The 27,064-nt window shown below is 43.1% G+C and overlaps 1 protein-coding gene across 1 annotated transcript in view; it reads right to left on the minus strand.

Annotated features, from left to right (window-relative positions):
• Positions 1-6,472, minus strand: part of ACOT11 (acyl-CoA thioesterase 11) — a 57,386-nt gene extending 50,914 nt beyond the window's left edge. The window contains exon 1 of the mRNA XM_053392358.1: positions 6,251-6,472. The gene's annotated coding sequence lies outside the window, so the exon portion shown is untranslated. The remainder of the gene's footprint in view (positions 1-6,250) is intronic.
• Between the last annotated feature and the right edge of the window lie 20,592 nt (positions 6,473-27,064).

Below are 27,064 nucleotides of genomic sequence, written 5' to 3' on the forward strand. Positions count from 1 at the left end.
CTGAGAAAGCAATGAAGAGACAGAGGTCTTTCTGTACCAGCACAATAGTTATCCTAGGAATATGACAAAAGGACCAGCAAATACCACATTATGACCTCAGGGGTTTCATGACCAGCGGACTCCATATCAAATGGGAGAACCAGCCTAACATTATTATCCTTCAACAATCTTGCTTTGGAGTGTCAGGAACTGCACAGAGGGAGACCTAAATTATTAATTTACATTCTAGAAACATTAACAAGGTGGAAGAATATTTTTAGAGTACTTGGCTATTGAAACTAACCAAGTGTCTGTCCTCATTAAAACCTTCAGTCTCAGTCAGCTGTCAAAATTTTGAAAGCTGTTGACTGATGCAGCCTTTAGGGTCACCATGGCAACAAGATACATTACCTAGGTGATGGCGCTCTTACATTGTCACCCCTTGGGTGACCTAGTTCTTGCAAAAAAGAAGAACTGTTTGCATTATATTTTGGATATAAGCCTTCAAGCTGAATATTGCACCAGTCATGGAGGTAATTAAGAAGAGCAGGATATATGTATTGTGGGGGCAGGATTTTTTTTATATAAAAAAGTAGAAAAGTTGGCCTGATCATTCAGGTCAGTGTCACAAGTCAAGCATGAAGTTCATTTCACTGGTAAACAGTATGCATTCTCATTGTTTACAAGTATCTAATCAACAATGAGTAGTTTTAAGTTATTTGAAGGACACACTATTGGGAAGTTACGATTTAAGTGGTCCAAATTTCTCAGGAAATTTACCAGATTCATGCCAAATCAGTATGACAAGCAATGCTACACGAAGCTAGCAGTCATATTGACTGGCAACGAGGTCACAGAGATATTCACGCAAGCCGCAGAGTGCCATCCTTTATAAGACTGTACCATCTCTGAATGCATATAGCAAGCAGCTCTTTTTTAAAAAAGAAGTTACATGGCTGGAAGAGACTTTTTAAATAACATTAAAGCTCCTCCTAATAACATCAAGTGCTGGCTGCAGAAAGAAATAAGGTCAAAATGGGATTACAGACACGAGTAAAGGGGAGTGTATTTGCATCTCAAGGAAACCTTGATGTTTACAGAAATACAAACAACATCCAACCTAAGCCAGAGGGCAGGGGGCGGGGAAAGAAAAACACCCCATCCAATGGAGATTGAGTATGCTCAGCAGCCATGAAATGCTGAAAGTCAATTGCAGAGGAATGGTGGCTGGACAACTCTGTTCACCCTTGGATGAAACTGACTATATTTAATTCAAGTTGTTTTGAAGCCTGGTTTTGAAACACACTTACCTTTTGGCCTTTTATGTCATATGCCCCATAGATAGTCTGATAGTTACCGGGGGGGGGGGGTTGTCACCAACTCCTAGGTATGCATCTGCAAAGAATTACCAGCAAACAGGAGAAGCAGAACGCAGAGTGAATGATCAACTTTCAGCCTCACTAGCTCCCAACTTCTCCTTTGCAGCAACTGAATCTCCAGGTCTCAAGACATACGAAACATAAGGAGATGAACAAAACATTCAACCAGTCTACCCCACCACACATCCACTGTGGCATCCGGCAAGGCAATTAAATTTTCCAGTGATATAGCAATTCACACCTTTTCACAATGATAGAGGATGTCAGCTAAGGTGAAGCGATAGAGAATGTCAGCTAACGCAGAATCAAAGAGCCAAGTCCAAATGAAATTATTGCACTTATGCCAGTTAGAAATTACAGGCGGAGGGAATCCTTATGCAGAATGGGAAATTTTTATACCTGACAGTGAGATAGGGTGGGTCTTGTATGCAACAGATACCCTACTTTCTCTAGAGGCAATTAATTGCCACCGGCAGGTACAATATGTTGGACAGCATAGAGATGGGACAAAGCTCACCCAGTCAATGGAAGGAGTTCTACTCAGCATCTAACTAACATTGTTTGGGTCAGAAAAGAGTCCAGGATTATCACTGTTCTATATTTCCACACTGTTCATAAACCCTGAAGAGTTCTTGCAGCATCTCACAAATTAACAAACAACAACAAAACACTCAAAACAGTAAAACAGAGCTGCAATATTTAGAAAGCAAGGTAAGACACTCACTAAAATAGAATCTAAAAGGTCCAGGCAAACACACAGAGAATTTTTTACCTTATATTGAAAAGACAAAGTCAGCTTCACACCAACTTCCCTTGGAGAAGGCATTCCAAAGCCAGGACCCCACTCCTGGAAAGAGCAGGTCCCCTCACCATCACAAAAGGCAAGGGGATCCACGAAAGGGCCTCTAAGATAGATCTCCACCTGCAGGCAGATGCATTTGGGAGCCAGTGGTTCCTTAGGTATCCTTACCCTAAACTGTACTTGCCATTTTTTTCTACCTCACCAGGCAGCATGTAACTTGCCTTCTTTGTGCAAACCTTACTTGCTTTGTAAGCACCTTCGTGGTGTACATATATGTGGAGCCACACATATCTGAATTGCTTAGAGGGTCTCTGGGTGGATGGCCCTTCACTGCAGTAGGGTATTGCCCTAGGATCAGCCTTCTCCAACCCTTCATATGTTGTTGGACTATAACCAGCCCTTTGGATTAGTAGCCCAAAACATCTTAAGGACACCAGGATGGGAAAGACTGGCCCAGACCAGGACCAGGGACAGGAACCTGTGGTCCTCCGTATATTGTTGGGCTCCAGCTTCCATGATCAGGAACGATGGGAGTTGTAGGCCAACAACATCTGCAGTACTACCAGTTCTCCACCTGTGGCCTGGATGGGGACCTGGGGGAGGTTTAAAATAGCACAAGCAACACCATTCCTCGCCACTTTGGAGACAGCTGCTTCCCCACCTTTTATCTTAACCTAGATTCTCAGTTGCTTCAGCTCATATATTCCCAGTTTTCAACCATCAGAGCTTCTTTTACACATTCTGGGAATATTTAAAAACAGAAAGATGAGCAGCAATCGTGAGATTCTCATGGGGGATTATTGGTGTATAATTAAGCAATATCCATAGTAACAAGCAAATCTGCATTAGCCTGACCTAGTTTGAAAAATTCCATCAGCTTGTTGAGGGACAATGACATATTATCTCCCAAAGTACCCCCAACTTTGAAAGCACAACAAAGGCAGGACTTTTCCAACAATGAGGCAGCCAGAGACAAGGAACTCGGAACTCCATGGCACAGAGCGAGTTTATGTAATTTTCTGTTCACATAATTTCAAAAAATGTCTGTCTAAGTTATTAAGGTGAAGGGAAATCCCAAACTTATGTTTGCTTCACAGATGAACACATCATTATGTCACCTTGAACAGTTTGGAAAGGTGTGGAATAAATTTGTGAACTAAAATACATATTACAAAATCCTACAGAGATGATACTTCTCTGCATAAACATTCACATATGAATGGCCTGTGCAAGATTATGCAAATATTCTTTGGGCCTAGCTGAAAATTGCAGCCACCACAATTCACCTTTCCTGCTAAATTCCTCCAAAACCCACCAGCTACATACATATTCTTACTCCACTCTACTTTTTTCCTTCCATTTCCCCAAAGGATGCCCCTCGGTGACTCAGAAAATGTGTAACTACTTTATGCACAACGTACACTTAAAGCACCCACTCCAAAAAAGAAATCTGGAAACTGTAGTTTGTGAAGCGTGCTTTGAACTGTAGCTCAATGAGGAGTAAACAACAATTGCAGGATTCTGGTTTTTTTGTGGGGGAGGTTCCTGTGTGTACACAGAGAGTATTACATTCCAGGGGTGAAATGAGGTCCCCCAAAGCTTATACCATTCTGTATTATTTTTATTTATTCTCTCTCTCACACACACACACACACATACACACACACACACAGAGAGAGAGAGAGAGAGAGAGAGAGAGAGAGAGAGAGAGAGAGAGATTGAGCATTGGGAAAGATACAGCATAACTCCTAAAGATATTGTAAATTTACTTCTCTCCTCAGATTTTCAGTGTGGGGAACAGCCAGTCTCCACGACAATGCTGTTGACTTACAGGCTCTAAAACAGACACACTTGTTCCAGCCCATTTATTTCTAAAGATGACTGGTCTACTGTTCTCATGTGCATGCACACACAAGAACCTGTCTGACACCGCCTCCAGCTGCCTTCTTCAAGAAAGAATACTTGGCAAAGGTCAGCTATTCAAATCCCTCAAGGTCCATCCTCCCAGTAGACAGAAACTGGCCAACTAAACTTGCCTAATTGGTTTACCCTCTGTGGCAATCACTTTTCTAACAACCAGAGTCACAGGTTGGGATGGGGAAGACGTTGGGAGATCGTTCAGGCCAGTTTCCCATCTCACTACAACAGCAATAACATGCTTGAGAAAGTAAACAGAAAAGTCATTCAAAAGTCATTCAAGGAGGTTCAAAGTCCCTGTCATGCACTTTATAAATAACTAGTGAAACAGGAGGAGTGTATATGGATGTGTGGCTCAGGGACAGGAGAGTCCTTGCATAAAGGAGCCATAAACCACAGGACATACCTTGGCTGCAGCTTGTGGTTAGTGTAGAGGGAACTAAACTATAAGCTGTGTTCAGACAACATGCTAAGTCAAACTGTGGCTTGCCTAATCATTTATTTATTTATAAAATACTTAAATAACACAAATTCATTAAAATATCAAAGCTGTGTACAAAAAAATCTATGCAATAAAATAACAGACAAAATAAACCGGAATCACAAATCACCAGTCAACAGTTTAAAACGAATCTCTGTAAGCCTGGCAGCATAGAAAAGCCTGTGAAGATTAAATATCAAATAATAATGTTGGTGAGATAGGACAGTGCCAGGTTCAGATTTTGTTCTCAGCAAACCTTCCTCTTCCTCCCAGCTGTTCCTTAAGTTGCCCTCTGTGCTATATGCTGCTCCATCTCCTTATTCATCACTAGAGGGACAAGAGCTGCAAGGAGGAGCAGCAGAGAAGAGGAGGCAGCGGTGGCAGCCAGGTTCCGAGAGCTATGCCAGCCATAGAGTAACCACACATCTAGAAAGGCAAGGGCACTAACACCTAACTAGGCACATATGAGACAGTTCCTTCTGGATAAGGGTCAATGTATGATTGTGTTCCTTTACATATGTTCACACTGGACACACAGTCTTCCATTCATGTCTGCCAATGCAGCAGACAAGGCAAAAGGGAAAATAACTGAGTGTCACTCCCAGAAATTATTGGCACCGAGTTAGTGCATCCCAAGCGCCAAATAAATCTCCACCTAGTCATGGGGAATAATCTATGGAGAGCATTTGGTCATGCCATTCCTGACCCACAAGGACCTTTCCAAATGGACAGTTTAGAGCACATTTACTGCAGGGAAGCCAGGCATCTTTCTGGGACAGAATTCCATGGTATTCTTGCATCTTCCACAGATGGAAACCGCAGGCAACTAGTGTTCAAATATTGCTCTTCAAATGCTGGGAAAGTTCTGTTCTATTTCTGCTCAATGAGTAGCAACTCATTGCATGAAAAACACGGTCTCCTACAGAAATGTCAGGTCTATCAGCAGTTTCCATTGTGACTCAGCCATGTTTAGAAAGTGTGGAACACGGAAACTTTGGACCAGCTTTTGGTGGGGAAAGTGAAAGGCACATTCTAGACTCTCTTTTTGGCTCCAGAACCAACTTAGCAGTAATTCTCTACACCAAGCAAACAAGCTGGTAAAAGTTGCAAGCCTCAATTCACCTTGGAGATTATAGATTTAACAGATTCTGAAGTTTAACCCCAGCTACCTGAAGAACCATCCTGTCATCCATATGAGGAAAATTTAGCATGAGAGGGTAACTTGCAAAGTGGAGGTAGCAATCCTGGAAAAGGCCAGTTGTGGGACTGTCAGGGAGTTTGGAAACTATTGCTGAAAAAGCTCAGTCTGTAGATGTTCTCTTCCTTTATCTGATAAATGCCATGTCATGGAAGAGAAATAAGACGGTCCACTGCTCCATCAGGGACCTTCAGAAATAAAGTGTGCATTTCCCTCTTAACCACATAAGTGTTGCTGTTTTTATCACAACTGCGCACCAATAAAGAAGTTTGCTTCAAGTTCTGCCTAAAGGCAGCTTCATCAGTGCAGAGGTATTCAACGCTAAACACCCACCGCTTTAGCAGCCCTCCCCAAGATCAAGAGTTCACTGGTTTGAGAAGTCATTTCCTCCACCCTTTATTATTATTTTTACCCAAAAATAATAATGCTTCTCACACCCCAGGAAAACTCTTAGCCGTGGCTAGGTCTCTCCCAATCTCCTCTGCCCCTCTCACCTTCGCCAGAGGAAGCTGAAAACTGCCAAAGATTGTTCCTGTGAAGCAGACAGGCACTTGCACTGAGCGATCTCAGTTCAGGCTGCGACTCGCAGTGAAGGAGGAACCCCAAGCCACCTGCACGCAGGACTTTTCTGCCCCATGCTTTTTATTCTCTCTGTGTGAGTCCTTAGGGCTTTCCAGGCAGAGCCACTAGCAGGGCTTTCCTTCGGATCACTGGGGAGTGGTAAACCCTCAACTTCCGTAAAAAAAAAAAGTCTTTTGAAGTTTTCTTAAGGTGGAACTTTGTAGAACTGTTCATCGTTAGCCAACTTTCCTAACTCTTTCATCAATCCCCTCTCCCATTCCTTTTAAAGTAACAGAAATTTCTCTATAATTTTCAAGAACCTCGAACATTGGCTACATACTACTCCTTACCAATCTGTAGGCAATAAACAAAGAAGCAGAAGAGCCTTGATTCTGAGATTGCTTCCAGAAGGCCCCTTTAACAAACATCCATCATATTCAAAGTGCATTCACCACACATTTAAAGCACATGACTTTCCCCCAAATAATCCTGGGATCTGTGGCGTCCCCCTCGCAGACCTAAAATTCCCAGTACCCTGAACAAACTACAGTTCCCACAATCCATTGGGGCAACTCACGGGCTTTAAAGGTGAGTTGGATGTGCCTTAAATGCACGGTGTGGATCTTAAGGTTGCATCAATACTTTCCAGTGCATGTCCCTGTCATTTTCCTTATCACAGAAAGTCCGTTTCTTTGGCGTTTGTTTTGCAACAGCTCCAAATGAGCTTTAACACACAGCCTGAATTTGCCAGTGACTGTCTGGAAGCCAAATTGTCATTGTGATAAATTTTAAGTCAATTTAAAGTTTATATTCTATTACAAATCTCAGTATTTCAGCCTTACAAAATCTTCCTAAGTCATAAATATAGGAGGGGGGCGTAGTTGGACAATATGGCCAATAAGCCATATAAATGTGAAGAGGAATTTTTTGTCCGTGACAGTAAGGAATAGTTATTCCAAGATATATCCTTTCTTCCCCCACCAGCATCACCTATGAGACCAAAGCTGTAAAAACCTGCCACAGCCACAGTGTGAAGGATAAAAGCCAATCTCCAAATAACTGAGACATGTTCTAAGTGTAGCCAATAACTGAGCAGACAAAGAGGTAAGTGGAGGCTGCAGCTGTTGCACTCACGGAACTACCAACTGTGAATTCATGACTACCATTTTACACACACACACAATAACATTAAGAAGAGCCTGCAGGATCCGGTCTAGTTTAGCACCTGGCCCTCAAGGTGGCCAACTAGATGCCTGTGGGAAGCAGGACGCAAACACAAGAGCTTTCTCCCTGCTCCTGTGGTTTCTGTGGAGGCAGAGCCTAGTAGCCATTGATAGCTTTATCCTCCACGAAGTTGTCTAATAGTGGCCATCCCTTCTTCCTGTGGGAGTGAGTGCCATAGCTTAAAACTATTTGCTGGGTGAATAAGTAATTTTATCTGTCCTGAACCGTCCAACATTCAGCTTCATGAGATGTTCATGCGTTCTATTGTTATGAAAGATGGAGAAAACCTGCTCTCCGTCCACTTTCTCCATGCCATACAATAATTTTAAATGTGTCTAATGTATTAAATGTATTTAAATGTCGGCTGTGTGCCTGTGCTACGCACCCCCTTAGTCTGTCATGCTTCTCATTTTTAGTCTCATCCTTAAACAAATCAAATGTATATACTTAAGTTTGATTGCATAATAGGGAACAAATGTAGCTCTTTGCAGATGGTTCAGATCATCTGGATATTGTTGTCCCTCCAACCCATATTCCTCGCTGTGCATGTTACCCTCTTTTCTTACCCTCCCTTCAAACTCAAGCCAAATATGTGCAGTCAGGCAACACCCAGCTGAGAGACCCGAGGGCTCAAGAGTAAATATCCAAGTGTACAGGAAAAAGCAACCCTAAAGAAATATAAAGGCATTTATAGTAAAAACTAGCAGAAAGGATTGGAAGCCAAGACCTTACCCTCTTGTGGATCATGACAAGGGGATGTTATTGCCTTGTTCAATTCCTTTTAACCTTTTCAGTGTTTGAAATATGCATTAATAAAATTCCTCACAAGTACTTAGATTTCCAAGAGCAAAAAGGTTTGTTCTGAATTGCTCTAGAATATTATCCAGGAATTACAGCATCCAACATCCACATCTGGCTTGAAGTAAAGTATGACTAGATGCAAAAATATCCCTCCTCAGTTTCAAGATTCCTCTGGGATAGTGCATCTACTACATCCATGCCTAATCTGTTGCAGTGGTTGAACTTCCCATGTGGTTAGGAAGCATTTACAGCACAGCCTTTACAACACAACCCTATATGTTACTCAGAAGAAAATTCAATAGGGTTAGGCTCCAATCCTATAAATGCATTAAGTGTTACTTTTAATTTCTGATTGCACAATTTTGTTTCTGACAGCAATGTGAAACGATCCATACCATGCATTTAAAGTACAATCAATGTGCATTTAAAGTACAGGACTTTCCCAAAATAATCATGGGAACTGTAGCTTCACAGACCTACAACTCCTAGTACCCCTAATGGACTACAATCCCCAGAGTTTTAAATCATGTGATTTAAATGTATGTTGGATCTGCTTTAAATGTATAGTGGGTGTTTGGGGAGGGGTGCTTTTTTCTTCACTTCCCCCAATTTCCAACTCTCCGTGTCGTGCAAGTCCTCGCCATTTGATTTTACTATGAGAGATGTGGAAAAGCTCCTTAGATGAGCAGAGGTGACGCAGGCCACCAGTTTGCATACTGAGATGTGTGCAGAACACTTACCAATCATTGTAGGGGCAATAATTAAACATGTGCGTATTAACTGCTGCTATGTGCATCAGCCATAAAGAGTCTCATGAATCCCTCTACAGAGCATCCACATCATGGAACATCTTCACATCACTGCTAATTCCTGTATGGGGCAGCTGCTCCAATATGGAAAGCACTTCCAGCTGCTTCCATAATACATCTTATTGACCAGCCCTCTGCTGTCCTGGTGTCATCAACAAGAGCACAAGCATTGGATCAGCTGTTCAGTGTGAAAAACAGCAAGAGACCCTCATAATCTCCAGTTTTGCCATTCTGGCAAGCGCACTACCATCATTCTAGAATACAGACCCATGAAGCACTTGTGTTTATAATGCAAGTAGATATCCAGAACTCAGGGGTAACAGAAGCAGCAAAAAGTCAAGACTGGGTTTAGGTGTGGGGCCGAAGTTTGGAGACAGCAATTCTGAGAAGAGTTATTCTATGTTCTTAAGATCCCTTTTTCAAACAGCCTCTTGTGAAAATCTGCCCCTTGATAAAAGTTACCACTATAAATTCTTCTTCCCTGGTACAGTGGTACCTCGGGTTACATGCGCTTCAGGTTACAGACTCCACTAACCCAGAAATAGTACCTGGGGTTAAGAACTTTGCTTCAGGATGAGAACAGAAATCGTGCTCCGGCGGCACGGCAGCAGCAGGAGGCCCTATTAGCTAAAGTGGTGCTTCAGGTTAAGAACAGTTTCAGGTTAAGAACGGACCTCCGGAACGAATTAAGTACTTAACCTGAGGTACCACTGTAATACCAAGGATGGGAGGTGTCTTATGCCTTAATGTGCAAAGTCATATTACAATGCTTTCCTCTTCTTTTCTTGTTTACACAGTGAAGGGAATCACCATTCCTAAGTTTCCTTTACCGCAGGGAATTGCATCTTTTCTTACAAGGGCGTATGAAAAATGTCTAAGAAATCCAGAGCCTCCAGTCTAGAGACTTGACATTATTCTTATTTAGGGAGCTGCACATCTTCCATTGTCCCATAATAAATATCGAACAGAAAACCTGTTAAGTAAAAGATGGCATTATCCACTGAAGAAGAAGAGCTTGGGGGGCAAATATCACCACATTGTTTATGGCATACCATCCATCTGGCTCAGATTTTATCTGGAATACATATCCAGTGCATCTCTCCAGAAGTGATGTGCTCCAGAACATTTTATAGTATTGCTTCTCTTCCCTCCCACCCCCTCGCTCCCACAGGCTTGTTTACAATGTGTACACTTTTATGGCTCAGGAAAGAAAACAGCCTCTATAATCATGCATAGTAATCAACCCTCATTATTTACTCTTAATGATTTTACAGTATTTTTACACTAGTCCCCTAGAAATTTTAGTCATCCCAAAGAGAATAGCTTGCTTGTAACCATTTGCTAATTGCACGTATGAATGTCAATTAATTCACTTAGCTAATTATCCACTCTATGAACATCATGCACCAAAGAACTGTAAAAAGACAGGCATATGGTAATAGATTTGGAACAGAACATAGCATGTTGGTGGGTATTCATTTCATCAGATGAGGCATTGCGGGGGGGAGGGGAATGGACACATGTGTATTAAGTTAGTATGTCAGCACACCCTGGATGAAAAGGCACTGTCAGCTTGGGGAATACCAGCTCCATAAGCCATAATTACAGCATTATGCTAATTGTGCCTGAACATTGATCAAAATATCACTGGAAGGATACTGCAACAACACTACAACTTTGGTTTGGAGATCGCATCGCAAGTCAAGCGTTTAAGAAGTTCTAATCATCTTGCTCCTTTCAACATAAGCAAGAATTACGTTTCATCTAGGAGTCCTCTTGAAAATCGCTAATAGGGAAAATGCACATAGCTTAATTGGCAGAATTCCTCATAAACCTAATCCCAAAGAACCCAAATGTTTCAAGAGGCCTCACATCACATGTTTTGGTCCGAGAGATGCAGCTGTATTCAAGTATCAGCCTTTGGTTCTAGAATACTTATCGGATAAGGAGAGCAAAGCCCAAACAACTGATTTTTATCAATTTTGCTCTCTGGAAATCAGCAGCCAAGAACTGCAGGTTTCACAACAAGGTCAGATCCACGCCATACATTTACGCCGCTTAAAGTGTTGTGGCTACTCTAAATGTATGATGTGGATGTGACCTAGGCATTAACAACTAAAACTTGACAAATCTGTGTTTATCTGTGAGAGGAGGACAATAACATTGGGCGTTTTCAGGCTAGCAACTCCTATTCAGCAATTGCTCTTCCACCGTAAGCATGATGAAGAAGAAAAGCATACTTTCCACACTTTGGGGATACAGCGCTTTGTGTGTACAGTGTACATTCTGCTATGCTCCAGCCACACTAATGGGGATAACATAGTCATGTGAGCATGGAAGGGACCATTTACCTGAGCGTGTCATTTACATAGGAATATATGCCAAGTCAGATCATTGCTCCATGTAGCTCAGTATTGTCTACTTTGACTGGCAGTGGTTCTCCAGGATTCCCAGTCCTACATGGAAATGTCAGTGATCTTTACATGCAAAGCACTTGCTCTACTCCTAACCTCCTTTCTCTTCAGCCCATTGAACTATTGTTATTTTTAAAATTTGCATGGACACTTTTTTTTTTTTACTTACATGCTTTTGCATAACTTCTTCAATACTTTTTAAGGCAAAGAAGGTGTTTCAGTACAAGTTTTAAAAACTCAGTTCATAAACAACATACTGATAAAATGGCACCATCATGAAAAGGTAACTCTGGAGGAGCAGGGAAGCAAATGCATGGCAACGGACTCATGTGCTGAATATGTCACTTCACATCCCCTGACCACATCTATTTAAAAAGATGGAAGCATTCTATGCCTTTGGATAATGAAAGGAGCCAAGAGTTCCCCAGACATCATTTCATATTGCTCCCCCACCCCACCCCACCACCACCATTAATTAGTAGCCACTCACTTTGTTAACTTTAGTGCATAAGCTTCTCTGTCTGGTGTACTTCCCTTCCCCCTTATATGCAATCAATGTACCATATATGCATGTGAGATGCTATCAGAAATATTTGAGGGCTAGTAACATCTGAAGACCTGCATGTAAAGTTATTTCAGCTCTGATCTGCACATTCAACCGTTCTGAGGTAGTAGAGTCAAGGACAGAACTTCAGATTACAAGGGGAGAGGCAGGAAGATGCCATTTGATGATGATGATGGTGGTGGTGATGATGATGAATTGTACCCCACCAACCTGACAAAATATAAAGGAACACAACAAATGCTCCCTTTCCTTAAACAAAAACAATCCCTTCCAGAAGATGACCCAGAATAAATGAGAGTGTGGTTCAACTGTGTACTCTGCTAGTTTTGCTGTTTAGGGCAATATTCAAAAAATTTATCCACACAACCCCTGTAGTCTGAAATGGAGCAGACCATGCTATCATCTCAAAACTCTACAACCTCATCCGTTCCTCATTCTGCTGCATGTGTAGCTCTGGTCCCACTAAATTCTTAATACAAGTAACTTAAGATAATACCACCTTATCATCTTCCTATTTATGATGGAGTTTACCCAGGATTTGAACTGGAGGGCTTCTACCTCAAAGAGATCATGCACTTAACCTCTCGCCCGTAAGGTTGGCTCATGTAGACTCTTTAAAAGCTGGACATAAACTGTAATCTCCTTTCACAGCTAAAGAGGATGCTGAACCATCACAATTCCTTCCGAGATGCAAGAGCCCTCATTTACAGAAGCGCGCTCTCTCTCTCTCTCTCTCTCTCTCTCTCTCTCTCTCTCACACACACACACACACACACACACACTATGTTATGCAGCAAGCGTTCTACAACCTGGGAACTCTGTACTTCCAAAGTGCATAATAAAAGCAGTTTTGCAGACATCTCCAATGGAAAAGGCTCATTATGAAATAGGAAAGAGGCACTAGCTGGCGCATTAGCCTAATAAATCAGAGCCTTGTAGATTCTTTTGCATTAGCTAGCCTAGCCTCTGGGACAACTTGAGTTTCTGGCAGAGATGGAAATCCTAACCAAAGTAGTAAACCTTTGTGGTGGTGCTAGCAAACCAGCCTGCCTTAGTCCCTTCCCACCTACAACTGCTCCTTTTCAACAGAGCTTCCCTTTAAATCCTTGGAAGCTCACAGACAGGCAGATTCAGCTACAGCCAGCAAATTAACCATTTAAAGGAAGTATCCACTTTTAGTCTTTAGTCATCATGACTGCTGGTTCTATACTGTATATAAAAAAGCTGTCCATTGTCATATTGTAACTTCCAGTGTTTCACAGAAGCATCTTATTTTGCAGATGCAGAATAAGGCAGTCTTAGAATCTCAGCTTCTATTTAAGCTTTCTTTAAAAAACGTTCTTTAGCAGTTAAGATAATTTGAAGTTTATCTATATGATGATGTGTGTTTAAAAATGTCTCAAAAGACAAAGCAGGGTTTTCTACAGGTAAGAGAGCAGCACTTCACCACCCTGTCTGATGATGTTCACCCCTGCCGACAATTTATATATATATATTTTAAAATTGAAGCAAACATGCACTTCTTCCTTTGCAGAAGCCACATTTGCTTGGTTCAGAACCTGAATTCCTTCAATGCATTATTCGATAAAAAGGGTTAAAAGAGGTTCCCAGTACCTTGCCTACCAACAGATTGAGCATGCCTCAGCAAATTTCTGAACTGTTAAATTCAAACCCCCATACCACACTTTTGTACATCAGGATATTCATAGCTCAACATCTCAACTCCAGGTATAAAAGTTAAAAGTACTAAAGTCAGAATTTGGCTGAGAACCAGCTTCCAATTAAGATGGACATCACTGTTATCATCTGGCCGAGTTGCGTTCTGTATGAGGTACAAACTCAGTAGCCTCTGGAAACAGCATCTGCAGTAGGTACATATATAGCATATATGTATCAATTGCTAAGCAAGCTACTGTTGGAAGGTATAAGAAAAACAGCAGTGTGCTGTGCACTGAGCACACTATGAATGCAAGCCAGGTAAATGTCACACTAAGATTGCCTGCAGAGTACCTAGTTTGCAATTTGAATTCACAAGCAGCCTGTTTGCAAATGCTGACCAAACAGTACTTGGACACACACCTAGAAATACACACATAAGTTCTTTTCCTTGTACCTAGACCTGTTCTATGAATACCAGAAATCCCTCTGCAGAATTGACCAAACTGATTTATTTCACTAGAACTAATGTTTTATGTTTAAATTGGTGGCCAACTTTAAAATCTGATCCATTATTCTAAAGCTCTCCCTGTGGTTTAACAGTGGGGGGATTTCCCTTTCCAAAACCAACAGTATATGCAAAATTATTAATGCGGCTGATCCAAAACACACCCAGCTTGCAAGTCATTCCATGTTTACAGTACCACCACAAAGACGGCAAAAGCAGTTTAAACTAACAATGCTTCTTAGCTTTAATCCACTGTTCTTGCTTTTCTGGTTTCTGAAACACATTTGGAATTCATGATGACCATAACAGATTGAAGAACTGGGCCCAAACTATCAAAATGAATCTCAACAGGGACAAATGTCAGGTTCTACACTTTGGCAGGAATAACCAGCTGCATAAATACAAGATGAGGAACACCTGGGCTGCCAGCAGTATATGTGAAAAGGACCTAGGAGTCTTAGTAGACCACAAGCTTAACACGAGTCAACAGTGTGATACAGAAACAAAAAAAGCTAATGCTATTCTAAGTTGCATCAATAGAAGTATAGTGTCCAGATCAAAGGACATAATAGTACAACTTTATTCTGCCTTGGTCAGACCCCACCTGGAGTACTACGTCCAGTTCTGGGCACCACAATTTAAGAAGGATGTTGACAAGCTGGAACGTGTGCAGAGAAAGGCGACCAAGATGATAAAGGATCCGGAAACCAAACCTTATAAGGAATGTTTGAGGGAGCTGGGTATGTTTAGCCTGAAAAAGAGACTGAGAGGAGATATGATAGCCATCTTCTAATATCTAAAGGGCTGCCACATGGAAGATGGAGCAAGCTTGCTTTCTGCTGTGGAAAGGACCTGAAAGGTCTGTTTGGGTGGGGAGTGGGGAAGCAGATTTATTGCACAAGGACTCCCAACCAGCTATAATTGCACGACCTGAATTTGCCAACACACAACTGAATTCCATCAGAAAATACTGACAGTCCCATGATTGGAGGTTTTCACAGCAGTTTAGACTTGTGGACAAAGAGAAAAGCAGTTTTAGCAGGCACCTAGACATCACTGCTCCAAACACAGCACTGATCATCTAGCACAGGCAGGAGTTAGGAAAAGCTGAAAGGGAAAACACAAAAGAAGTTTGTAAAGCTTTGTAATTAACAAGTTTGTGCATGTAACTCTGCCCTCTCCTGGAAGGAACTAAATACTGAACTGACTGCTAAGAACCAAAGCAGCACCACCATGTTTACTAAATGTCACTTGTTGGAGAACAAGCAAAGGCATCATCCAGCAAGCTCATTACAAAAAGCCAAAGATCGTCAAGTCTGAACTAGGTTTGGGCCAATTACTAAAATGAGAAACAATCGAGACATGACAAAGGGAAAAGTAATTTTTCACTAGTAAGAAGCTTTATTTTGACCTATAATATGTCACTTAACTATTGCTAATCCAATATAGGAAGAGAACAAAACCATGCAGTTAATATTAGTCTGCATCAGTTTCTAGATACCAGGAATACAAAGGAATGACTTTCAGAAAATAACTTCAGACAAACCTTCCTTTTGAACCTAACTCCAAGAGCTCTGCATTTGACACTATACCCATGAGCCTTTACAGGATATTTTCATCCTAAATATTGATTAACCTAAAATAGCTATCTGAAATATCTGTGAAACAAAATGCAGGCTTTCTAAGTGAGCCTACTGCAGTGTAGCTAGACAGAGACTGCCAAAGTACTACACTCACCTACATATAAATATTTCTTACGAAAGCTTTGCAGAATTATTAAGTCTTAGAAACCTATTAGTTACAACTGTATGATAAAGCAGGTGCCAACTGGACAATGACCTCCATGGGGAGGTCCACCAGACATAGATGCAAACGTATATTCAGGTGGCAGGATAGAACCTAGGTAATTGGGTTATATTGATGCTGCTTTTCCCTTCATTTTCTATTTTGACTTTGGCTGTCCCTGGAATTTTGCTATTGTGCATGCTGGTTCCAGTCTTGTAGGGAAAACAGCATTGCAGAGTTGTACCCCCAAGGGTTGCAATGTCATGTAATAACTGAGATATACATGGCTATATATCTCAGTGATTGAGCATGTGCTTTGTGTGCAGGTTCAGTTATTGGCATCTCCAGGCAGAGCTAGGACTAGGAAACCCTACAGCAGCCTTTCTCAATCTTGGGTCCAAGATGTTGTTGGACCAGAACTCTCATCCTTCCTAGTAAGAAGGACCAGTGGTCAGGGATGATGGGAATTATAGTCTAACAACAGCTGGGTACCCAAGGTTGAGAAAAGCTGCCCTAGAGCAGGGTTTCCCAAACTTGGGTCTCTGGCTGCTTTGGGACTACAATTCTCATCATCCCTGACCACTGGTTCTGCTAGCTAGTGATGATGGGAGTTGTAGTCCCAAAGCAGCTGGCAAGCTGAAGCAAGGATGGCTAATGTGTTGCCATCATACCCAGACATAGGCCATGCTGGCGGGGGCTGATGGGAGCTGTGGTTTAGCAGCATTCAGAGTGTCACATGCTCGCCTCACACATCCCATGCGCTACACAGTGCTGCCATATTTGAAGCACTTTCTTTCCCTCAAAGAATCATGGGCAGACAGTTGCAGCTCCCAGCAACCCTTAACAAACCACAATGCCCAGAATTCTTTGAGGGGAGAAGGAAATGTGTTTCAAATGTGCTTTACAGAAAAAGTGTGCACGCAACCTAACTGTACCCAACACTGAGCTAGAAACGAGCCGGTGGTCTGATTAAGGCTGCTTGCTACGTTCTGAAGTTCAGCCCCCATTAAAACAACAGAACCCCATCCCAAAAGGCTGTGAAACCAAAATTAAAAAGTCGGTTGACTCAGTTCTTGAGGCAAAAACCTTCACTATTTTTAAAAAGTGACTGAGATAAAATATGCTATTAACACTAGGGCCTTCCGTCAGTTAATTCTCTAGGCCAGCAGGGGCCACTACCAACTAGCCCAGGCACAAACAATAATAAAATCTGCCTCAAGTTGCTCTACATGTGTTCAGCTACCTGAAACTGGCTTCCAAGGACAGCCGATTCCTGTATTTTCACAGGGGAGGAGGAGCTCTCTGGAAACATACAAACACAGTGGCCCTTGGTTCCAGAAAGCCACTGTAAGTTTGGAGCACATGGCAGAGCTCAGCATCCTTTGTGGGTTATTTTCTATGTGTATATTTTATATATATATATATATATATAATATGCAACACCCCTATGCAACAGCCCCATTTCCTTGTTCGTGTTGCACAACGTCTCCCGGCAACTGTGGTACTTTCCCTGGGCTACTCTGAGAGGCTTTTGTTGCCAGATATTCTTTTTATTTTATTGTATCCGCTAATCTCTCCCCTCTCTCTTTGAAAATGACAGATGTAAGCTCAGATCAGTTGCCTGACCCACGCCGTTCCTGCAAGACAAAGAAGTGTTCCCAGAGAGAATAAAGACCCGCTACACTGGATGCGCTTTCTCCCACCCCACCCCCCTTTCCTCCCTCAAAGTCTCCAGGGGTTTATAAACCAGTTGAGGGAGAGGGAGACTGCTTTTAAAAAAAAAGAAATCAAATTAGCGTGGCACCACGTGGACTTAAAAAAAAAAGAGGCACCAAGAAGCACCGCAGCAAGGATTAGCTGGCCGGCTTTATCTCTCCCCCCCCCCCGCATCCCTTCCCGAAGCCACACAGCACTCCCTGCCAAAATTAATCTCTCCCGCGCCCCAAATTGGGGAATGAAACGCGGTGTGTGTGTGTGTGTGTTTGGGTGGGGGGAGGACCTGCCGGGTCTGGGTGCCGTGGGGCGGAGAGGTCTCTAGGGGGCAGTGTTGCTCCGAGTTCCTCTCGCGGCCAGTCCAGCTCGCGCGGCGAATATGCCTGTTCTCAGAAATGTCCTCTTCCACCCCGCTCCCTCCGCCCTTCATCCCCGGCTCCGCATCCTCTTCCCTCCCTCCCTAGTGCCAAGTGTCAGCCTCAGGAGGAATTAGCCATTGCAAAACCCCGAGGGAGTAGAAGAGAGCCGGTGTTGCAGAGCAGAAAATGCCAGGGTCTTTTCCACCGCTGAGCCTCTCTCTCTCTCCCCCTCCCGCGCTTTCCCACACCAGACACTGCAGTGGCTCTAAAGCAAACCTGCTGCACCCCTCTTTTTTGGGGGGGGAGACAGATGGGGCATCTTGCTTCCGTCTCCTCTTTGCATGTTAAAAGGGGCAGGGGAAAGAAGGAAACCAGTTCGCCTCTCACATTAAGCACACAATAAATGGCTACGTTAGAAAGGATAGGGATCTCAGCACAAAATCTGCAATAATGGATTTCTACCCAAGCAAATGATTCTCTCTCTCCAGACTCGAAATTTTGGTTCTGGTAGGAGAGGCACATTTGGAAAAGCCCCCCCCCCCTAAACACACACACACACACACCTCCATATGATTTATTCCTGCAGAGAGACAGAGAAAGGAACACCCAGTGTAAACCCCAACATTTGCAAGTACCCCACTTTTTGGGGGGTGGGGAGGCAACCTCTGCGTTTCGACTCGCTCTCATAGCCCGGCGGGCGAGAGAAAGTATTGATAACCCCAGTATAACACCCCACCCCCACCCCCCAACATTTACTTACAACGAGGAAATAAAAGCTGTTTTGTTTTTAAGCAGAAAGTTTTGCTGGACGCAAGAAGAAGAAGAAAAAAAAACTTTGCATCTAATCACTGAGAGGAAACTTTTAAAAAAAGAAGCAAGCCACATAGAGAGCGCCTTTAATTGAAACCATCTCTGCAGTGGAAAAACACAGCCCCCCCTCGTCCCCCTGTGTCCTATGAAATCATAATAAGAAACGCGCAAAGGGGTTGCGAGGGGAAGAGAGCAGGGTTGTGGGAGGCTAGTATAAAATCCTGCAGACACTGGGACACAGTTTTGATACTATGGTTACTTGATCTGACCAAAACATGCAGCAAAGAGCAGTGACAACAACAATAGATCAAGCAGCAAAGGAAATTCCTTCCGGGATGGACAGAGTGGAGGGAGGAGAGCTGCATGGCTGGAACGCTGAGACACGAGGCTCCGCCAATCAGCGCGCAGCAGCCAGCAGTTTCAAAATGCCCCTGCTCTCCCCACCTCCCCTCCCTTTCCCCTGCTCTACACAAGAATTGCTGAGACGTTTCTCTACACACGTCTCTGTAACCCTGAGTGTGCTGCTGCAGCAGCGAGATTTCCAAGTCCCCCAACACAGACACACACACACACACACTCACACACACAACCCCACATTCCTCAGCCCTAAGCTGCACAAGTTGGAATCATAAAAATTCTCTCTCCCCCCCCCCCCAGTTCTGGCTCCCTGCTAAAGCTTTTATGTGCAACTATATGGACAGACAGATCTATACTGTATGTATTGTAAAACAAAGACACCCAATGCAACTTGGGCCCCTTTAGGAGCAAGAAGGGTCAGTATGCAGAAAGGCCCTGTTTATTAATATTGTCAGGACTTGAGATCAAGAGACAGGGATGTAGGTGGGTTTTGCTAAATATGGGGATGGGGGTGGAATTAACAAAACAATATATTAATATGGAAACGAGATACCATCAGTTCAGTGTATGTAGCGGACAATGCAAAGAGTTACATTTTTTAAAGAGCACATGAAATTCATCACATCCACAAGCAAATTATAGCATTGCATACCTTTAAAAAAGTGACCAGGAGCCTATGGTTCAACAAAATAAAAGAGGAGAGAGAGAGAGAGACAGCAGGACATGAGGTATCCAACAGAGTCTAACTATGCTTGTTAACAGAATGAATTCTCTTGTATAGCTTTTGCAAAATAAGTAACCAAAATGTCGTGACATATGCCTAACTCCCAGCATAAAATCACAATAGCGCTGCACTCTAGTTGGTAGCTGGTACTTCATTATTTTTAACTGGGAATATCCCTATTTCTCCTACACTTTATGAATAACAAGATTGTATTAATTATGCATATACAGTAGCTGCAAGCAGATTGCTAGTTTCTTCATCTCTAAGTACTTGATTAAAAAAAAGAGAGAGAGAGAGAGCAAACAGACCATTCATACTCTTAAAAGAGCTTAGGCTTTTTCTGCAAACCACCAAAAAACTTCAAGGGCCCTACATTTTCCAAAGGGAAGGAACAAACATTTGTAGGATCTTTCACCCAGGCTGGAAAATGGCTGGGGCAAAAGAAAGGTTGAGGCAGTGGAAGAGGGGGGAGAGAAAAGATCAAAACTTGTTAGGTGCCTGCGTTGTGTTTACCATTCAGTGGCTTGACTTGCCTAATACACACACACCCTTTGTAATACTCTCCATGCAGCTGCTCCAGTAAACAGGAAACTAGCAGTAGCTGGAGTGCCCAGCTTGCTGTTTTTTGTTTTAATTTCTGAGACAGACAGACAGACATGCACATGCACACAAATTCTGACTGACTGCGAAGTCTACTTTCCAGTCTTGACATTGAAAACACACACAAAAGTTGTCTCGTTTCTTGCACATTCCTTCCAAAATGACACACTACTGAAAACAACAAATGGGAACTTGCAGGGAACAGGGATTTTAGAACCAAGTAGATCAAGAAAGGCATCTTCAGCGCACAGGCATTTTTAAAAAAAGGTTAGATGTGTTGTTTACTTGAATCAAAGACAGCAGTGATCATCAACCTACACCGGTCACCTTCCCTGCATGCATCAGCAACCAGTGCTATTTTTCTAGAAAAAGAGGTGCCGGAACTCACCAGGAACGCCTCCTTTGTTGTCTTATAATGGCAATGGCACCCACCTGAGAGGTGCCAGAACTGAGTTCCACCTGAAAAGCCCCCACTGAACAACACATAAAGGGGTGCACTGCTGGTAGAAAGCAGCACAGTTCATACAGTGGGGGTGAACTCTCCTGAGCCACCCTGGGAGGGTCAAAGCTCAATGGCAGAGCATCTGCTCTGCACACAGGAGGTCTCAGGTTCAATCCCTGGCATCTCCAACAAGTGTTGGGACCCTGTCCAAAACAGCTAGAGAGCTACTGCCAGTCATTATAGACAGTACTGAGCTAGATGGACCAGTAGCATGAGCATAGGGAAGCTTCCAATGTTGTTTCTGTGCCTCACACAGTCATCTTTTATGCAAGGTCTTCTCAGACTTTCCTCCTTCCAATAGCGAATGAGGATGATGAGGTGACCAAGAAACAAGAGGGAGGCATTCACATGCTCAGGGGAAACTGGGCTGTCAGGTACTGTTTACAGAATACAAACATACCTTAAGTGGATGCCAACGCCACCCAAAAAACTCACTGAAAACAGAGCATCCTAATTAGCCAAGTAATACTGCCATCCAGAAAAGAAGGAATGGAAATAAAGAAGGATGGGACAGAATGGAGTATCCTGAAGCGAGGCATGACTGGCCCCCTGAACTCCACAAGTTTAGTATACATTGCAACATTTCATTGCAGCCAACACTTATTTATGTTCAGTGCTAAACCACAACTCTGGGAAGAAATGCCATAAGGTTGCACCTTCATATTTCCCTGGGTCTATACAGTGGTACCTTGGATTAAGAACTTAATTTGTTCCGGAGGTCCGTTCTTAACCTGAAACTGTTCTTAACCTGAAGCACCACTTTAGCTAATGGGGCCTACCGCTGCTGCCGCACCGCCAGAACCCGATTTCTGTTCTTATCCTGAAGCAAAGTTCTTAACCCGAGGTACTATTTCTGGGTTAGCGGAGACTGTAACCTGAAGCGTCTGTAACCTGAAGCCTCTGTAACCCGAGGTACCACTGTATACCTATATGGATGGTCTATATGCCTACAATGGATGTTTTCTAACTGCATCCTTCTGAACCTTGGGAACTGGTTGCAGAACTGGGCATGGTAGAATCATCTGCTGACAGCAATACTGAGCAGAAGCGAGTTACAAAACAAACTGCAGACAACAATTAAAGTATCTCTGTATTTGTAGTGCTGCCTACCCCTTAGGGTTATAGCACTGTGGGACCCAGACTTTAAAGAAAGTAACAGGCTCGGCTGCTGGGCCTGTCCTGTGGCGTTAACTGGCGTCAAGATATTCCTCAGACATGCATCAGTAATTACGTTCTGTGCCGTAATGATGCTGAGGAATTGCTAGAGATGTGAGACTTAAGTCTTACAAAGCCTGTTTTACCACTTGGCTTCTAATTACTATTTGGGAGGCCATGAGATCAGGATGCAGATCTCTGTTTCAAGCTTTACTCTCAATTCTGTGCATGCTTACTTGAGAAAGTAACCCCTTTAAATAGTATTTGCTTTTGAGTAAACGTGCATATATGGTCATGCTGTAGAACTCCAAAACAAAATGATTACATCTGACAAATCAGCCCTTATTCCCAACCAGCAAATGACTCCAGCTACAGATATCAAAGACTGCAAAGTTCATTGAAAATCCGCTCTTCCAGGTTCCAAATAAAAATGCCAGTTCAGGAAAGTTCCATATCCCATTCAAAGATTGTCCCTTCCACTTTACAGTATAGTGGCTCAAATTCCCACTGAAACTGCTATGTGGACATAAAGTGCTAATGGCATTATCTGTATAGGATGACACCATACACACTACACTGCGTGTGGCTATAAGCACACAAACTGCTGCAAAGACTGGTCAATACCTGCCACTACTGTATGTCCAGCCGTCAAGAGGAGTCCCTTACAATCCAGCCTGATGCTATCCTGTAGGTGGCAGTCTCAGCAACAGGTGAACAGTGGTGCTTAATTCAAGTCTCCATCTAAGGAAAAGCTTGCTGTATTACTCAGAAGTATACTACTTAAGGAAAGCTGCATCTCCATAGTTTCATTTTCAGGAGTTGAAATCTTCACGATGGACCCATTTTTTACTCTGTGAGCAGAGTCAATAAACCCCGGATGCAAAACTATGTAGACAAACATAATGCATGTAACTGGTGTGTCACAGAAAAAGACAGGCAAAGACAAGAGCGTCTGAGGAAGTGCTGCTGACCAGATCTGTGGGTTCATCTCACTTCCCTCCATGCAAATATGTGTGTCAGGACATGAACAAGAAACCAAATATTGCCTAAAGCAGACATAAAATCAGCACTCTAATCTAGACTGTATAGTCTACAAACCATTTGAGGGTTGGTTGGCTTGTCTGACACATAGCTGTTGTGAATTTCAGAGCCAAACTACACATGACATTGAAACATGATGGTTGTCCCTGCCAATCATTTTCCCTTTTTAAAAAAAGTGTAAATGCCAGCTGCTGGGGGACCCAATCAGGATTGACCATAGTGCAAAATTGGAGGGCAGGTTAACCCTTTTCTCCTGTGCCATGATCCCAATGTAGAAGCTATTGGTCATGAGGGGGAACTCCCTCTTGCCACAATGGATTAAACACACACATACACACATTGCAGTCCCAGTCTTGATTAGACGCTCCCACCTCAGTGGTGCAGCAATAAAAGTGCTGCCACATTTGCAAAGCTAAGCAAGATCTGGTATGGTTTCAAACTGGATGGGGGACTGTGTGTTTAGATTCCTGCATTGCAGGGGGTTGGACGAGATCTTCCAACTCTACAATTCTATGATAATTCCGATACAAGCATGCAATGTTAAATCATGTGTTTTAACATTACAGGTATCTTGGCTTCCTTGTTAATATTTTCAGATATGTTTTGTGGCGGGGAGGGGGAATGATATTTTGCACATTCTCCACACGTTAACACAAGTGTTTTAATGAAGCAGGTTGCATATAGCACTGCATGTGAGCTACATAGCCCTCTAATAGTGATTTCAGGAAATTTAACTCAACAAGCACACAGTTGTCTTTTTATGTCTGCTACAAGCACTGGCACATTGATACGACTGGTGTTTTGACCACTTGAAAGGCAGCAGCGTGCAGTGGACTGGACAAGTATACCCAGCAGCAGGGCTCACTCCAGAGGGTGCTCACATATTGCATGGTCACCTCACCTCAGAAGGGAAACTGTAGATCTAGAAAAGGTTCAGGAGAAAGGAGGCAAAGCGATCGAAGGGATGGAGCAGCTCCTCTATGAGGAAAGGACACAACATTTGGGAAAAGAAAAGGAGGACATGCTAGAAGTGCATAAAATTATGAAAATTATGAATTCTCTGGAGGAAGTGGATGGAGTAGAGTTCTCCTCTCTCTCTCTCTGCTGGACAATTTAGGACAGAGAAAAGAAAACTTCACACAATGCATAGTCTTACTATGGAATCTGGTTGCCTCTTGTGAGAAGAGGAGGCTGGACTAGCCAGACCTTTGGCCTCTTACATCAGGATGCTTCTTAAGTTTTTTAATGCACCACTTGTGGTCCAGGTTCCAGCTCTATTTTTCTATAGTCCTCCAGCAATTTGCTGATAAATCTCAAGAGGACAACCATTCCTCCTAAAAAGAAGTGTGTCACTATAGGGAGGGCTTGGGAAGACCCCAAACCGGTATTGCTCCAAGGACTTCCACCATCCTAGTCTTACCTCATCAGCCATGGTACCACAAGTGTCACGTTGCCCAAAAGGCGCTTTTGAACGCATACTCCACAAGCAACATGCCTATGTATGGGGCCACAAGTGATAAAAGCACACTCACAAAGATTTTACTTAGACATGGGCTACAAAATGCAGTTGTGTTGGTCTGCATGAAGATAGCAGAGGCTTTCGGTGGAGCCCCTAACAAGAAAAGTTTAACTTCGATATTACTAACATAAAATGGATGTGTGTGTGTATGTGTGAAAACCGAAAGGAAGATAATCTGGGTTCTGTATGTTTTACTCCTGAACTGTTTCTTCTGCCGGTCTTCCTTCTCCCTCTCTCTCTTCCAGTTCCCCAAAGCCATAAATCACATCCCTGCCCCCACCCCAGCTTCCCTCTACAGTCTTTCCCCCAACAAAGATGCAGGCTGCCTAAATGAAGAACAGTCTCTCTTTAACTCGGCTTGAATATTTGCAAGCGTTTTAGGGAATCAGGTAAAGATTTCAGCCTCTCCAGACAGCGTCTGGAACACCTCCTTTGCAAGACTTCATTTAAATGCAATCTGCGCTCAGCGTTTCCCACTGCCACTGAGGTGTGGAAGTCTCGCAGAAAGCAAAAAAACGGTCCAAGTAAATCCTTGCCCCAAAAAGGGGAGTAGAAAGACAAACAGATGACACAGACAAGTTTTAAAATAAAATAAAATCCAACTCATCTACATTGGGGTGGAGGGGGTGAGAATGTCACAATTTGGAAAATGTTAAGCTTATGACATAGTGTGCATCACTGGATTCAGATTCATATAGAACATCATTCTGTGCAGCATTGGCAGAAATGCAGGTAACTGAGGTCCCTACATAAGGCTTAATCTGAATAATAGCCCCCCCAAAAAAATCAGGACTCAATTTCATAATTAGTTTCTAGTGCCAGGACAGAATCTGTGAACACGTGGTGTGCCTCTGAGCATGTGCAGAGTGTGTCCCCCCCACACAAAAACAGCAAACAAATGCAATTAGGGTTAAGGAGCAGGCATTCCAAATGGTATGGCATTCTAATTTGCCTGAACCCTGGACTCTCCCTGCTTTAAATGTGAACAGTGGAATGACAGCCTGCCCTAGTATGTCTGAATTAATGCCAGCTGTGGCTCTTTCCCCTTAACCTATTGTTATCCAGATTTGACCACAACGTGTTTTAAGTAGATGCCCTGTTAGGAATAGGAAAGAGTGTTTAAATTCTAGCACTACTATTCAGTGGTTCTTATTCCAAACAAACAACGAAACAAATAAAGAGCAAGAACAAATGGGACAGAACTAGAATGCTCAACTACTGCTTTTGGGTTAAACATTTAGATACTGATCATGGTGAAAAACAAATATAAAGGAACTGCATGTTGCTGTAAGAAATTGCTTAAGAACAGGTATGCAACTATCTGAAAGAGGTCCAAGGGATGGAAAAATAAAACTGTTGATACTTTAAATGGGGTGCCACTCCCACTCTCCTGTCTTGACCCATGTGGTCTTCCTGCTCTTTCCCCCTCTCTGCTGCCATCTAGCAAGAAGGTGGCGCAGGGCTCCCCCCCCCATTGCCTTGTGTTCCCTGCACCCTCCCAGGCAATTGTGTGGAATGGGCCAGAGAGACAGGGCTAGTGGGCAAGGAAATTGGAAGCCCACAGAGGGAAGATTCCCCCAAAGCCCTCCAAAACCTGGAGTCAGCACTGCTGCATGCGTGGTGTGGGGAAATGATAGGGGAAGTCCCTCCCCCCCCTATAATAATACTAGAACGCAAAGGGACTTGCAATCAAACAGGCAATGGCAGATGATTCAGGACAGACAGGCAAGAGACATGCAACACCAGATGATTCAGGATAGATGGAGAAAAGGATATAATTTCCACACACAGGGCATAGTTCATGTATGGAAGTCAAAGTAAGAAGATGACCACTAGAATGGATGCCCTTAGAGGATGTCATGGAGGAGAAACCCATGTCTTCAAGTTCTGATGGTCATGTGGAAACGCCAGGGTCAGAGGCAGGATGCCAGGGAATACCAATTGCCTGAGAGCAGAAGAAGGCTCTTGCCTTCATAGAGGCCCCTGGCTGCCCTCTGTAGAAAAGAGTGTTGCTGGGTTAGGTGGACTCTTGACCAGATCCATCAGGCTTCTTCTCATGGCAGGAGGTGGGAGGAAAGCAGCAGCTCCAAGTGTACTGCCAGGAATCTAGGCTAACATAACCAGAAATACACCACTGCTCAGCATTTGACTAATCTTCCTCAGGGCTTCAGCATCATTTCAAACCCTAGTCTCCAGGCTTAGATG

The sequence above is a fragment of the Podarcis raffonei genome, chromosome 6, assembly GCF_027172205.1.
Source record: "Podarcis raffonei isolate rPodRaf1 chromosome 6, rPodRaf1.pri, whole genome shotgun sequence".
Classification (NCBI taxonomy): domain Eukaryota; kingdom Metazoa; phylum Chordata; class Lepidosauria; order Squamata; family Lacertidae; genus Podarcis; species Podarcis raffonei.